We start from the raw sequence: 16628 nt of genomic DNA, 5'->3' as shown, positions 1-16628 counted from the left end.
TTAGAGGGAATTGAAGAGGTAGGTCTACTCTTGGCAATAATTACATCATTCATAACTTGAATAACAAATTCTTATTTTAAACTAGTATTTGGAAATAGGAATGGGAATATATTTTCCTAATTTACATTTATTGTAACTAATATGACCAACTAAGTTGTTTGAGCTACTTTAAGGAGAAATAGAATATTTTGCTCACATATTCCTTGCTTTAAGTATATGGTGTTTTCTCTGTGGTATGTCTGTCTCTGTGTCTGTCTCTTTCTGTCTGCGTCTGTCTCTGTCTCTATTTCTCTGCCTCTCTGTCTTTCTCTTTTTTTCTCTCTTTGTCTCTCTCTCATTTTTTTTTAAAAAGATGAGGTTTCCCCATCTTTCCGAGCTGAAAGTTCAGGGGGTTTCTCATGGGCCTGATCCCACTACAGGAGCTTTGACTTGCTCTTTTTTCCAGTCTTGGGCCACTTGGCCTCTCTTTTTGTTGGTAGTTGTTTGTTATATCTGACCCTTCAGGACCCCATTTGGGGTTTTTTTGGCAAAGATGCTGGAGTGGTTTGCCATTTGCTTCTCCAGATCACTTTACAGATGAGGACACTGAGATAAATTTGGTTAAGTGACTTGCATAGGGTCACACAGCTACTAAGTGTCTCAGGCCAGAATTGAACTCAGGTCTTTCTGATTCCAGGCCCAGCACTCTATACACTGTGCCACTTAGCTGCCCTGGTTTCTCTCTAGGCACCCTAGGCTTACCATAGCAATAACAAATTTAGTGCAGATACCCAGTAAGCATAGCCTCTGTAGTGCAGAACTCTCAAACTCAAGAGATCTGCCAGCCTCAGCCTTCTTAGTGGCTGAGATTACAGGCATGTGTCACCGGTTTGGGTGTCGTGTTTCTTTCAAAACATAGAATATAGACACATATATTTCTGTCTGAGGTACATGGGGTCCTCCCCAAATCCCCCCCAACAATATAGAACATAGAACATGTTTCAAAAACATAGAAGTGATTTTGATGGACCAAGGTTTGAATCCTACCGTAGACAGTAATTAACTCTTTGACCCTGGGAAAGTTAGTCAGACTCTCTGAGGTTCAGTTGTCTTATTTGTAAGATGGGAAGAATAATAGCATCTGCCTGTGGCAAGGATTACGTGAGATATTTTAGATGTATGTTTATGTATGTGTATATGCATATACACACATATATGTATTATATATGTATATTCATATGTGTGTATTTTATAAACCTGAAAGCCTTATATATGTAAAATACTAATAATCTATTAGTATCATTATTACGCCATCCTTTGCACCTGGTTTTGCCCTCTGAGGCCAATTAGAACAAATCTAATTCTTTTTCTCCATGACAGTCCTTGAAATACTTAAAAGGCAGCTATCCTGGCTTCATTTAAGTCTTCCTGTCTCTGGGCTAACAGCCAAACCTTTATATGGCACGTGTGTGTATGAGAGTGTATATATACACACACATGTTTACCTCTTCCACATGATCTCCAATTATCAGCATCCTTCCTAAAATGTGGCTCCCTAAATGGAACATAATTCAGATGTGCTCTGGCCAGGGCCATTATGTTCCTAGGCTTGGAACTTGTACCTTTCTTATTGTGGGATATAATTACATTCACTTTCCTGGCTACCACATCACACTCTTGCCAAATTTTGACTTTTCAGTCTGCTAAAACTCCGGTTCTTTTTCTGATGAGTTTTTATCTTAGTCATGCCTCCCCCATATTATGCTTATGAATTTGGCATTTTTTTTTAAGCCTAAGTACAAGTCTATACCTCTGTCTTTATTCAGTTTTATCTTTTTAGATTCAGAGATTCAGTCCAAAGTTTTAGACTGCCCAGATCTTTGGGGATCTTCTCACTTTTTTCTTACCTTAAAATTTGGTAAGCTTTCCATCTATGCCTGATCTAAGTCAGTGAAAAAAATGTCAACCCACAATGAAAAGAAAAGTCCATCCACAGATCTCAGTGCCTTCTGCTTAAGTAGAAACCTCCTCCTAGTCTACATTGACCCATTTGTGGCTGCTCTTTGAGAACTTCTATACATAGCGCTGTTTTTAGACATCACAAGAAGTATACAAGAAATTGGACATTAATTTTGCTATCTGAAAACTTTAAGTGGGAATATAGAAAAGACACAGCACAATCAGTTAACTTTTTTAAGAACAACATATGAATGGTCATAAATTAGAATTTAAGCAAAGTAATGAATGCTAAGGAGCTCCTAAGGAGGAGAAATGTGGAATAGATGAACCATTTTATGCCAGGTAGTGAGAAAGAGGGTAAGATGTAGATTGGTAGAAGGGGTGGCATTCATAACCTAATGTAAAATATCCCTTCAGTCTAGTAAATCATTCTTAAGTTTTTAATTAAAAATTTTTTCTGCTTGTAGTAAAACAGCATTTTTTTCCTTTCCTTATTTTTATTATTTGTTTTCAATTTTTCAACAATCACTTCCATATGTTTTAAATTTTCTCCCCCTCCCTTTCAGCTCCCTCCCCAAGATAGCATGCAGTCTTATATGAATTCTACATATACATTCATATTAAGCACATTTTCACATTAGTCATGTTGCATAGAAGAATTGAGACGAATGAGAAAAACCATGAGAAAAACCAAACCTAAACATAACACAAGAGAAAATAGTCTGCTTCATTCTGCATTCCAATTTCATAGTTATTTCTCTGGATGTAGATGGCATTTTGCATCAAGAATCCTTTGGGAATGTTTTAGGTCCTTGCATTGCTATGAAGGGCTTAGTCTATCAGAAACAGTCCCCACCCACTATGGCTGTTACTGTGTATAATGTTCTCCTGGTTCTGCTCATTTTACTCAACATCAGTTCATATAAGTCTTTCCATGTTTTTCTGAAGTCTGTCTATTTCTCATTTGTTATAGCACAATAGTATTCTATTACATTCATATATCAGAACTTGTTCAGCAATTCCCCAATTGATGGGCATCCCCTCTATGTCCAGTTCTTGGCCACCACAAAAAGAGCTGCTGTAAATATTTTTGTGCTTGTGGGTCCTTTCCCCATTTTTATGATCTCTTTGGGATATAGCCCTAGAAGTGATATTGCTGAGTCAAAGGGTAAGCACATTTTTATATCCCTTTGGGCATAGTTTCAAATTGCTCTCCACAATGGTTGGATCAGATCACAGCTCCATCAACAATGAATTAGTGTTCCAACTCTTCCACATCTTATCTAACATTTATTATTTTTCTGTTTTGTTATGTTAGTCAATCTGATAGGTGTGATGTATGTGATACCTCAGAGTTGTTTTGGTTTGCATCAATAAATCAGTGGTGATTTAGAACATTTTTTCATATGACTATAGATATCTTTAATTTCTTCCTCTGCAAACTGCCTGTTCATATCTTTTAACCAGTAAAATGGTATTTTTTAATGAAGTATCCACAAGGAATAACTGTACCCCCTAAAATTTGAAGTTATTGAAAATCAAAGAACAGTTGATAGGGTATAACCCATTGCTGAGCTTCATATAGTAAAACTACCACTGTGCTCTGGCTTAGATGTGAATTACAGCTAATGAAATCTTCCATATCATTTTCTGTATGGTGAACAGTTTTGAATTTCAATTAGAAGGAATGAATTTATTTGGAATCCTATTTGGACCTTATTGGCCATATTGAAACCTTAGACTTTGTGTCCAAAATTTCTCGGAGGATAACTCTGAGTAAGGCCTGGGGAATTACAGCTAAATGGAATAGTTTAGGAAATTTAAGTATCATCTCTAATCAGAGTTTAGGTAGTTTTCTTTTGTCTGTTCTATGGCTCTGTTCCCTGTAAATTCCATGAGGAAAGAGACTATGTAGCAGCTAAATTGTTAGCTGCTCAAGAGCATGGATTAGATTTCCAACTTTTTTGGGTACATAATGCGCATTTAGATAGATGATGAATAAATAATCAAATTATATTAGCCTCTTACTGGAAAGGATAAGTTTTAATTTAATCATTAATAGCTACATAATAACATAGAATCTCATCATTGACCATATTGTCCTCAAATTGAAGTAAATATAATGTCAACTGCTAGTTTAGTTGCATTTTAAATATTCCACCTTATTTGGTATATGAATCCTAATCTAACTTTTGTGGCCATATTAAGTACTGCCTTTATATTGACAACCAAAAATATATTAGTTCAGCAACCTAAAAAATATTTTGTGTATTTACATAGCAGCCTTAATTATAGTTTCCAGAGTTTCTAGATGTTGATTTACAAATTTACTAATTGTATTTACAAATACAAATTGAGATCAGTGATTCAGAGAGGAAGAGACATATATGGTAACTCAGCAACGAAATACGAGAAATGGAACACAATTTCAGAAAGTTGATGATTGTGATCTTTAAGAGTTATGCATGAAACAAAATCTGAGCAGTAGAGATTATTAGGTCATAATACCTGAAGGTGCTGATGGGATGAGTGCCTAAATTAAACAACTTTAGAATGCAATTCTGATGGGTATATATACATTTATGTATGTATGTATATATGTATGTATACATATACACACACATATATGCATGCAATTAAATGTTGAATTTTAGCTGTGTACTCAGACTTAAAAATAACTGCATTGACCCAGTACTTTTACAGGTGGTTAGTGAAAAGGTAACATGATTTTATTTTTCCCACTTAATAGTATTTTATTTTTCTGATTACATGTGAAGATAGTTTTCAACATTCACTTTTATAAGATTTTGAGTTTCAAATTTTTTCTCCCTTCCCCAAGATGACAAGCAATCTGATATAGGCTATACATGTACCATCATATTAAACATATTTCCACATTAGTCATGTTGTGAAAGAAGAATCAAAACAAAAGGAAAAACCATTAGAAAGAGAAAACAAAAAAAAAGAGGGAGAAACAAATGTATGCTTTGATCTGCATTCAGACTCCATAGTTCTTTCTCTGACTGTACATAACATTTTCCATCATGAAATCTTTTGGATTGTCATAGATCATTGTATTGCTGAGAAGAGCTAAGTCTATCAAAGCTGATCATCATACAATGTTGCTGTTACTGTGTACAATGTTCTTGTTCTGCTTACCTCACTCAGCATCAGTTCATGTAAGCCTTTCCAAATTTTTCTGAAATCTGCCTGTTCATCATTTATTATAGTACAATAGCATTCCATTACATTCATATACCACAACTTGTTCAGCCATTCCCCCAATTGATGGGCATCCCCTCAAATTTCAATTCTTTGTCACCACAAAAAGATATATGTAAATATTTTTTTTACTTGTGAGTCTTTTCCCTTTTCATGATCTCTTTGGGATACAGACCTAGTAGTGTTTTTGCCGGACCAAAGGGTATGTACAGTTTTATAGCTCTTTGGGCATAGTTTCAGATTGTTCTCCAGAATGGTTGGATCAGTTCATGTGAGAGCTTTTTGACTACAGCATCTCCATATTTTTTAAAAATAAATTACCTTCAATATTGACCCAACATAAGAGTGTGTTTAAAGGCATTCAATTGTGTTTTGAGATTTCTTTCATGGTAAGTTCAGGATAAAGAAGCTGATTTATTTAGCATTTTATCCAGGGGAAATTGTGTCTGGTATGTACTGGCAATTAACAAATGCTTGCTGCGTGTTGGTGAATTGACTGAATACAGAAAGACTATGGAGGACATAATAGTAGGTCTTAGGGCTCATAGAAAAAAATAATAGTCATCTGTATTTCCCAGGAAAACCCAGGTTCAGTGTTATTTATATTCCTTCCTAAAAATAAATTATCAATAATAAAAAATAATAATCTATATTTAACCTTCAATAACTATCAAATGAACATTGAAAACATGAGGTAAAATTTTAACTCTAAATTTTCAATCTTTAATAAGGTAGGACCAAACGTATTCAAGAACAAACAAGAAAAGGCTTTTGTTCTGGGGTTCTAGACCTGCCCCAGGTTCCACCACCTTTGACCCTGTCTTGTTCCTTTTCTCCTTTCTACACTTATAGTCAACGTATGTACTGTTCCACTTGTGTTGATTTACTGTTCCTTCATTTAAAAATGTTTTATTATCTTTTGTTTTTACTTTTGTTTCTTAATATGTTCTTTCTCCCTACTTCCCCCTCCCACCCTGTGCATCAATCCATCCCTTGTGACAAGGAATAAAGAGGGGGAAAGTGATTTAGCAAAATTAATCAGGATAGCAACATTCTGAAATTAGATCCCATGTTCCACATGCAGCTCGCCTCCTTTGCAAGGAAAGATAGGAGGAACATTTTAAAGGTTTCTTCTTCAAAGCCAGCCTTGGTCATTATAACTACATAGCTTTCAGTTTCATTTTTTTGTTGCTGTTCTTTCCGTTTACATTGTTGCAATCTTTGTATACATTCCTTCCATGGCTCCGCTTACTTTGAATCATTTCATGTCTTTTCAAGCTTCTGTGAATGATTAATTTCACATTTTCCTGCTACAGAGTGATATTTCATTACATTCATGTATCCCAATCTGATTAGCCATTTCCTATTGATGGGTATGTACTTGGTTTTGAGTTCTTGGATACCAAAAAATGTTCTTAAGAGTAAAGGAAGTCTCTGTCTTTAGCTGCTTTGGGTTAAAGCAGTAAGATTTCTGGGTCAAAGGGAATAGATACTTTAGTGTATTTTATATTTATTTTATTTTAATCGCTTGTAATTTTTTGCATAATTCCAAATTGCTTTTCAGGATGGACCAATTCAGATATCTGCTTCTGAGACAGACAGAGAGAGAGAGAGAGAGAGAGAGAGAGAGAGAGAGAGAGAGAGAGAGAGAGAGAGAGAGAGAGAGAGAGAGAGAGGAGATAGTCCAAATATTGCCAGCATTTTATAGATGAAGAAACTAAGGCTCCAAGAGGTTAAAGGATGAATGAATATCTGGGGTAGGATTCAGACACATGTCCCAAATACCAAGTCAGTGTTCTTTCGACTGTATCATACTGATTCTACTCTTTTGTCTTTAACTGTTTCTTCCTTGTCTCTTTCCCCCAAACCTTCAGATTGGTTCTGCCTTTATCTCTTCTGCTATCTCTTCTCTCCCTGTACTTTACTCACTTTACTATCTCAACTAGTCATAGTGCCTGGCACAAGAGTAAGCACTTTAATAAAATAAATGCTTATTGTCTAGTCACCAAATCTCAAGAATCATCTGTAAGCACGTGATTTTTTATGTCCAACTCTGCCCTTACTTCAGAAACTCCCAATAACCATGACCATTTCTGTTAAGGGCAACTACTGTTCACCAATCTCCAGTGTCTTCATGATAGCTGTCTCCAAGTATTGGATTGGATGTCTTGGGAACGATCATTTATAATTGTTCCATTGGCCTTAAAACACTGAACAAATAGGAACAGTGGGATATAAGAAAACAACTTTCTACAAGTAGCATTTTATCTCAAAGTGGAATAAATTGTCCTGGAAGGAAATGGTTCTCACTGACCACATGTCTTCAAGCCAGTTCTAGAAGATCACTTATCTGGTATCTTTAGAAACTTCTTCAAGTCCAGCTTCAAGTCTATCTCTTCTAACTTGGAGATTCTGTGATCCTGTGACTTAAGAAGTTATCTTGTCACAGTGATAAAGGTTGGTAGTTATTTTCTGCTTGTCTAGTCTTGTTTTGTTTTGGTAGTAGGAATTAGAATAAGGCTTAAGAGAGGAAATAAGGGAAAATGGAAATGCCACTTTTAAGACTAGCACTGGCAGCTGTAAGAGCATGGGGGGGATTTTTCATCAGTATTTGCCCTCATTTCCCCTCTCTCTTTCCTGTTCGCTCCTGGCTCTGGGACTGGGGCAAAAAGGTGTCCAGTGAGGGATGGTTGGATCCCTCAATCAAGCAGTAGGAGGGGGAGGGTAAAAAAGAATGTGAAAAGATGGACTTGCCTACAGGTAACCTTTTTGTACATAGGAAGATTTGTATATTGGACCTTGTGGTTTAGTGGCAAGAGCACTAGATTTACAGTCAGCTTATCTGGGCTCAAATTTTAGATTGTCAAGTGCCATTTACTGCCTCTGTATACTCAGAGTCCCTTCCTCTCTCTGGGCTTAAATTTCTTCAATTGTAAAATAAGAGAGTTGAACTCAGTGATGTCTGAAGGTACTTTCTAGATCTAAAACCTATGATTTCTATACACTGAGGATGTTTTGTGTATTTGGTAACTTTTGGTCCAAACACCTTATTATGTAACTGTGCTTTATGGGTAATAAGCATTTATTGTATCTATTTTCCCCTTCACAACCAATCAAGAAACTTTTATTAAGTACATGTTCTGTGTTCTAGGCGTTGTGCCTATTGGGAATATAAAGTGTAGTTTTATTGTTGTTGTTGAGTCTTATATGACTCTTCATGATTCCATTTGGGGTTTTCTTAGGCAGATACTAGAGTGGTTTGCCATTTTATTCTCCAGCTTATTTTATAGATGAAGAAACTGAGGGAAACAGTGTGAAGTGATTTGCCAAGGACCACACATTATCTGAGGCCAGATTTGAATTCAGGAAGATGAGCCTTCCTGACTCCAGGCCTGATTGTTCTATCCATTGAGCCACCTAGGTGCCCATACAAAGGAAATATAAAGATGCGTTAAAAAACCCCTGCCATTAAAGAACTTACATTCTATTCCAAGAGGCAACATGTACACATGCACACACACACGTCTACCAAAATAGAGAAAAGATAAATACAAGGTCATGTGGGGTTCCTGTGTGGTGGCATAGTGAATATGGAATTGGCCTTGGAGTCAAGAACACTTGGATTAAAGCCCTTCCTCTAATATATACTGGCTAGGGGACCCTGAGTAAGAGTTGTAAAGCAGGTGCTGGTCTGCACTGGCCATGGCTACTCCGTCATTGGGAGTTCCCTATTCTGATAAAACCACAGCTAAAAAAAAAAAAGGGAGTGGTTGGGAGAAGAATGGAAGGAGGAATTGGGAAAGGCTTTCTACCTGTAGAACATGGTATTTGAGCTGAGCTTTGAGGAAAGCCAGGGTTCTAAGAAGCCAACATAACAAAAGAATGTTTCAGGCATCTCAGAAAGAACCTTTGCAGAGACCCAAAGGCCAGAGATGGAGTTGTGGGTAAGAAACAATATCCAGTTTAGCTGGATTGCCATAGATGTGAAGGGAAGTAATGTTTAATAAAGTTAGAAAAATGGGTTTGAGACAGACTGTAAAGGGCTTTAAAATGTCAAACAGAGGAGTCTGTAGATAATACCATTGGCGATAGAAAGCTCATTAGCAGGGAAGAACTCCAGGACACACAAACATGATCAGACCTGTGCAATAGAAATATTGATCTGGCAACTGTGTGTAGGATGATTTGAAGAGGATAGAGCTGAAGCAGGGACATCAATTGAGAAGATAACTATCAAACACACAAGAGGTGATGAGAGCCTGAATCAGAGTGGTGGCCATTGACTGGAGACACTGGACATATTTGAGAAATGTGGATTCTACCTCCAAAGAAGACATGGCATCCAATTGGAAGTGACCTATTCAGCTACTCATAAAGCAATAATAGTTCACCAGTCTTAAAAAAAGACATGGGACTTACAAATATGTGGAAAATAAACAATGAAGAGTTCTGGCTGTTGTTTGTTGCTGCCAAAGCAGAGAATGCCTTTCTATTTAATAAAATCAAGCAAGGAGTGAAACCAGCAGTCTTGTTTTCTCAGCAGCAGCTGCTAAAACATCATCCAGGTCCAAAGTGGGATTTTGTTTGTTTCTAATTTAACCTGACTCCTCTCCTTCTAAACTTTGTAGAATACTGAACAGTATGGTTCTACAGCTGGTATAAAACTAAAGGAATTTTAGTCTGTACCTCTCCCAAGTGACAAATGAAGCAACCTGTTTTTTTCCAGGTTCAAAACTTGTTTAAATGCAGAGGAAAGTTTGTGGTCAAAGCAAAAGGCTGTCTTACCAAGAAAGAGAGATCAGTTTGTTTTTTTTTTACATTTTCTTCATGTAAGGGGATAGTTTGTGGTAAGCTAAAATTTCCTTAATTTCTAATGACAGTTAATTTCTTTCTATAGAAATAAAAATCTCCATTAGTTAACCTAAGCTCCAAACGTTTCTGTCATGTGAAAGATGAATACAATAGAAATCAGAAAATATAATTTCTAGGAAGCCTTTTTGCATATAGGATTTGAATCTAGAAATGGGACTTTACTTTTGTAAAATAATTTGAGGAACAATTTGTGCAGGTAGGGGGTAAGTTGCAGCTAGGTGGTACAGTGGATAGAACAGGCCTGGAGTTGGGAAGACCTGAGTTCAAATCTAGCCTCAGATACTTAATAGCTGTGTTACCCTGGGCAAGTCACTTAACCTTGTTTGCCTCAATTTCTGGAAAAGGAAAATGGCAAACCATTCCAGCATCTTTGCCAAGAAGACCCCAAATAGGGTCACAAAGGGTGAAGCATAATTGAATCAACTACAAGAGGGTAAATTGTATAGACAAAGAAATTCAGTAAAAGCATTTCATTAATTGAGAATTTGTGATCATTTCCATAGGCTTGGGCTGAAGTTTGTGCCATCTATGAAGAAAGGTCTTGCTAAGCAAGTAAATTATTGCAAGGGAAATATTTAAACTACTTAAGAGAACACACTTATTCAAGGACTCTCAACCACTTTAGAGGCATCCACATATACAGTTGAAATGGCAATTACAAATCATGATGTCTGTTCATGAGAAATGAGTTTTTATTTGAACCTGTTTTAACAGCTGCAGATTGCTCTAAATCTAGTTGCTAAATGCATTTCAAAATTTAATAAAAATTTACATTTCTTTTTTAAGGCTCAAGATTTTAAAAATTTTTTCTTTAAAACAGAATATGACCCTTCTCCCTAGTTAGTCCAAATCTTCTGAGGATTAGATAGTGTATTTAAGTATTTATAAATGCACTTACACATTATATATATATTTATTAAGTATAAATATATTTAAGTTTTATATCCACTTTCCTCTGATTTGCCATTCCTCAGATGAAAGTCTTTTTTTTAGAAATTTGGTCCTAAGTTTTCTATTGTGTAAATATCACAATCAACTTTTGCTATAACTATGGAATAAATTCCCCAAGATATCCTTTCCTGTAGTTGTCACAGAACTACAGAATATATGAGACCAAACTATATGTATTACCAATTAAGTGCCAGTGATCTATTATTGACATGTCATAGAATTAAAGAATTTTAGAGCTAAAAAGAGAAAGGTCATATGGTCCAACTCCCCCCTTTATAAAGTGAAGCTGCAAAGAGGTTAAATGAATTGCTGAAAGACATATAGCTAATTAGTGGTAGAGCCAAAGCATCTTTTAATTGGAACTATTGCAGATACCTAAAAACCAGAAGAAGATTTTGCTGAGAATAGTTTCTTATCTAATGACAGAATAGAATTGTTTCAGTGCAGTGAGGACTACAGGTATCTCATGGTTTCTAAGGAATCTTTACTAATTTGTCAGTACCAAGAGGAAAGGACTGTTGCCTGTTTATGGGTGTGGTTTCTAGTTCCTATTGCTGGCATCCTCTTTATCCTTGGTTGTAGTCAGAGGAATGCATGAAGCTTATTCCATCTGTCCTTCAAGGAATTATTTTGAGAGAGTGATAGCATATTATAGGGTGTTTTTTCCCCACTTTAATATTCCCTTTCAGTGGAATGCTGATTTTCTTTTCTATTCACTACATCTTTCTCCTTGAGAATGTGTTTTACATACTACCTCCTTGAGCTTGATGTCTGTGTTTGTTCTTAAAACAGAAGTTATTACCATTGACACATTACATGGGATTGGATTATTTCCTGCTGTGGCCTCTAAGTTCTGAAAACACCTCTAGAAAGTTTTGTTGATTACTGTTTATATTTGCTCATCAGCAGTCTGACTCTTTGTTGTTAGGTAATATTGTACCATACATATAGAATTTTACTATCCTCCCAACTGATGCTTCAGAAAGAAGTTGGGATATGGTGTTCTCTACAATGTCTTCCATGGATAAAGGAGGAAATGTTCAATAAAAAGCTAAAAAACTTCTTCTAATACACACCCAAAATGTAGACATAAAGAGGAGGGGATATGGGGATTTCTTGAAGCCAGAAGCAAACTACCACTGCTATGAGCTGTGAACCAGTGAGAGAACCAACTGGTCAACTATTAGAAAGGTTTTCTTCCTTGAAACTGATAGATGGGCTGAAATCTAATTTCAAGTTTAATTGGTAGCTCTTGTTTATACCAGAGCAAACTTACTGCAGCAAGCTGGGAAAATATTTCTTATGACATGCCAGGTGCTCCTGATCCATCATTGGATAAGGGAATCTTTAATTGCTAGTTACACAGTATATATTTTAAAGCCCACAAGCATCCAGAAAAATGCTTGAGACTTTAGCCTGAAACAGCCTGGAGCTCCAATGTTTTTTTTTCTATAACTCTTGAGTAAATAGTTCAACAATGAAACTTTCAATTTGATTCAGTAAGCAACATTTGAGTATTTACTACTTTCAAATTGATTCAGTAAGCAACATTTGAGTATTTACTATGTGCAAGGTACTATGCTAGGTACCTCAAGGGATACAAAGAAAGTTGATATAATCCCTGCAGTTACAGTATTTACAATCATTGGGAAGGGGAGGGGAGTGGGAAGATGAGGAGTAAGACAGATATACACTGAGTACAGAGAATATAAATTCCATGTTTGTGTTAGCGGTTGGGGCATATATAGTGTCTCCCAAGCATAAGGAGACTGAAAAATGTATCCACAAAAGGATATACTATCTTTTATTTTGGCCCCTGGACTTGAAATATATATCCATAAGTTTTCAACCCCTTACACTAATGCTCCAAACCGATGTCCCCAGTTACCAAGTTAGTTGATCCTTATAATCCTCTGTCTATCACTTTTAAAATGAGACAAGGAAAAAGCCTTGAGGAGTCTTTCTCCTAATAAACTGAGAACTGCAGGCAGGTGGTGAAGTTTTTGTTCAGGTTTTCATAGAGCTACCCAGAATGGTGGTCTTTTTCCAGTATCAATGCTATGGAGAAAATATTTATTTCTTGTTCTAGGGTATGGCTTTTCAGAGCAGAGACTGAAACTTCAACGTGGGCAAAATGTGATAAAAGTCTATATTCCATGTGTCAGCCAGTGGAAGAATAATGGCACCACTGGAGGTCTGAGTTAGTGTAGATTCAGTCTCCAAACTATAACGTGAAGAGGGTAAAGCTTCTAGACTACAGAAAGAGCAAAGGGACTGCTATGTATAAGAATCTGGCAACATTCTTTTGGCTCTTTGACCAGGGATTGATCATAAATTCATTGTAAGAGTTAAGAGACCTTAAGAGATCATCAAATCCAATCTTTTGACTTATGGTTTAGTTGTGTCTGACTCTGTATCTATTTTCTTGGCAAATAATGGGATGATTTGCCATTTCCTTCTGCAGTGTTGTCCCCATTTTACAGATGAGAAACTGAGGCAAATAGGGGTTAAGTGACTTGCCCAAGTTCACACTGCTAGTGTCTGAGCAATATTTGAACTCAGATTTTCCTGACTCCAGGCCTGGTGCTCTTTCCACTGCACTACCTAGCTGCCCCAATCTCTTTACTATGGTTTTTTTCTTTTTTGAAAATAATTTATTTTGTTAAATATTACCCAAATACATATAACAATTTTTTAAACATTCATTTAAAAAAGTTTGCATTTTACTCCCTGACTACTGGGACTTCCATAGTGACTGGGAATTACCTAGCTAATGACTTGGCTAATGTTTGTCATTTCATGAAAAATTATGCATTAACTATACTTATTTAAAATTATTGTTTGTCATGTTGACATAATAGCTGCCATACTACAGGTAGGTATTGCAGATTCATGCCTCAGGTCTGAAGCTCAGACTGGGACATCCTTTATGCAGAGAGATGATATTTTTCCGAGTGATTCTATGAAAACCTCAACAAAAGCTACAAAGCCACTGGCCTCCCATTTTAACCATTCGTTCTTCCTATGTATGTAAAGCTATCTCTTTTTTTTACCCATTTGCCTGCAGTTGTCAATTTAGTAGGAGAAAGACCCCTTCAGGCCCTTATCCTTGTCTACTATTTAATTTTTAAAGTGGTAGAAAGAACTATACAATCCATTAACTTCATCGTTTGATTCAACTGGGTCTAAGTTCCCAGTTGTATTCCTAGAAGCGGCATTGGGAGTATTTTCCCTCTCCATGTACATATTGTGGCCCATTTACATTTGTATCCAGGGTCACGCTTTTGCAAGCTGGATGTCCAGAGTAAATGTGTATGTATATGGTTATGAGGCTGAAGTGGGATCAAACAACTGGGAGCCCCACTGCATTTTATATGTATTTCAATAAAAGAAAGACACCAATAGTCAACTATTAATGACTTGCTTTTGTATTATCTGCAGTCACATCATCCTGATAATCCAGCTGGATCATACAAAACTGACCCTTAGGCTGAATAGGGAAGTTGTGATGACTACAGAGATAATGAGTGTATCTATGGAACAACTATAAATGTCTTTTAGACTATTGTTTTCTATCCCATTCAGTCCCAGGGATAATCAAGAGTTGACTATACTTACCCTCTTAAAGCTTTATGGGAAGTCAAGTTCCAAGAACCTTATGAAGGCTCTTAAAGAAATTATATTAAATACAATTGCATGTATTAGAAATCAAGTTTCAATGTTTGGAAACAATACATAGGATATAGGATTGTAGAATTTGGAGCTGGAAGGGATGTCTTTAGAGATGCTCTAGAACAATCCCCCTTTTCCACGTTAAGAAACTGAAGCCCAGAAGTAGATGGCATATGTGTTTGGGATATATTTTTCCATAAAGCAAAATTATGGCAAATTTATCTTTAAAATGGCATTTTTAACTTAATTTGGGTATTGATGAGAAGCTAAAAAAAATGTGATAAAAAGTGTAGACTAAGAGGAAAACCATGCTGGGAGTAAACATTTTAAGTGATAAAAACAACCTGCAATATTCTTTTAATAAAGTCCTTTAAAACAAAATGGGCTTTGATTTGCATTGCCTAATACTAATAGCCATAGCTGATGTCCTTGGTCCTTAAGAATAAAAAGGTAGAAATGTATTACGGCAGATCACATTTCACTTAACAAGACACAAGTTTCTACCATTTTTCTTAAAACTAAAGTTGTCACAATGCTGTTTTCTTCTGAAATGGTCTTTAAATTAGTTTAATTTGATCTAGGTCTTTAAAGTAGTTTAAACTAGTCTTGGTATTTAAATTAATTTCAATTTCAAAAGTTTAAAAAGTTTTTTTAGACGAATGTTAAAATACAGAGAAGCTTAATCGCTTTGGAAAGGGGAAATTTTTGTAACATTCAATATATATTTAATGTAATTTATCAAGAAATTGTCAATTATTGAACACTAGTAGAAGTGGAGTTTTAAATCACGCAGGGGCTCAATGTTTCATTGGGTAAATTTAAAGAGAAAAGCTTGGAAAATGTGATTTCATTTGTCATGGGAAAATAAAGATTAGGAAACTTTAGTTATGTCATTAATTCTATCTGCTCACACTCATATACATACACACATATATGTACAAAATTTAAGCTCCCATTTCAGAGGAAAGGTGGCATGTAAAAAATTTTGATGGTCTGAGTTAGCATAGACATCTAGTCAACAAAACAAGAATTGCTATACAAAATTTCTTTTGAGTGACAGAAACCAGGTAGTAGTTGGCAAAGTGTTCTTAAGGTGTCGATGATAAAAAAAATCTTTTTCCCTGTCTAGCCAAGATGATTCCTATTAGTTACAAACAGGCAAAGTCATCTACTTAACCAGATTCATATAGAACAGGAAAATCAACACAGACAAAGGCTATGATGGAAAGGCTTTTTTATTTTTCCCCAGATAATTTTCAAATAAGAGGCCTTAATGAAAAATGCTTAGTACTATCACCACGAATACCAGTAAGACCTTGGATTTTATACACATAGAAAGCTGAGAATACATTCTTCAATGGCCCTAATTTAATAGTTCTTCATACAAAATTCTCTGTATTTTTACCATCAGCAAATAATGATGGCACATTTTAGGAACTTTCATGTCTCCTATGTGACCTTTAAAACCAAGTCCTACATATATTAATACAGTTAGAAAAATAAAAGCTTTAAGAAAAATTCATGGTGGTGAGTTCATGTTGCTAGTCACTCTTGCAACTTAATTCTTAAAATGCTACGTGCCATAAAGTCTCCAAGGTTTGACTTAAAAGGCTCAAAATTTTGAAATCTAGTAAGATAATTTTTAATCAATGTGCATATCAACAAGACTTGCTTTCATTTCAATCATCTTGGGAAAATCTATTCCCGGTGTCTGCTAAATGGCAGCCTTTCAAATATTAATAAATATATTACATGTATTTACAAACTTTCTCATATATTCTGACACAGATATGAGGTTAAACTACAGGGAGAGAAACACAGACCTCTCCACAGTATAACTGCATGAGGTATGAGAACAAAAAGAAGTGGCACTCAACGCCAGGAGTGAGTGTGGGAGGAGAGCAAGGAAAGTGGGAAGAGGAAATCCAACCAGAAGGAAGAACACCTAACACTGAAGACAGTACTTTCAGGTT

This window comes from Notamacropus eugenii, chromosome 4 (assembly GCF_028372415.1).
Source record: "Notamacropus eugenii isolate mMacEug1 chromosome 4, mMacEug1.pri_v2, whole genome shotgun sequence".
Classification (NCBI taxonomy): Eukaryota; Metazoa; Chordata; class Mammalia; order Diprotodontia; family Macropodidae; genus Notamacropus; species Notamacropus eugenii.
Note: the sequence above shows the minus strand (reverse complement) of the source record.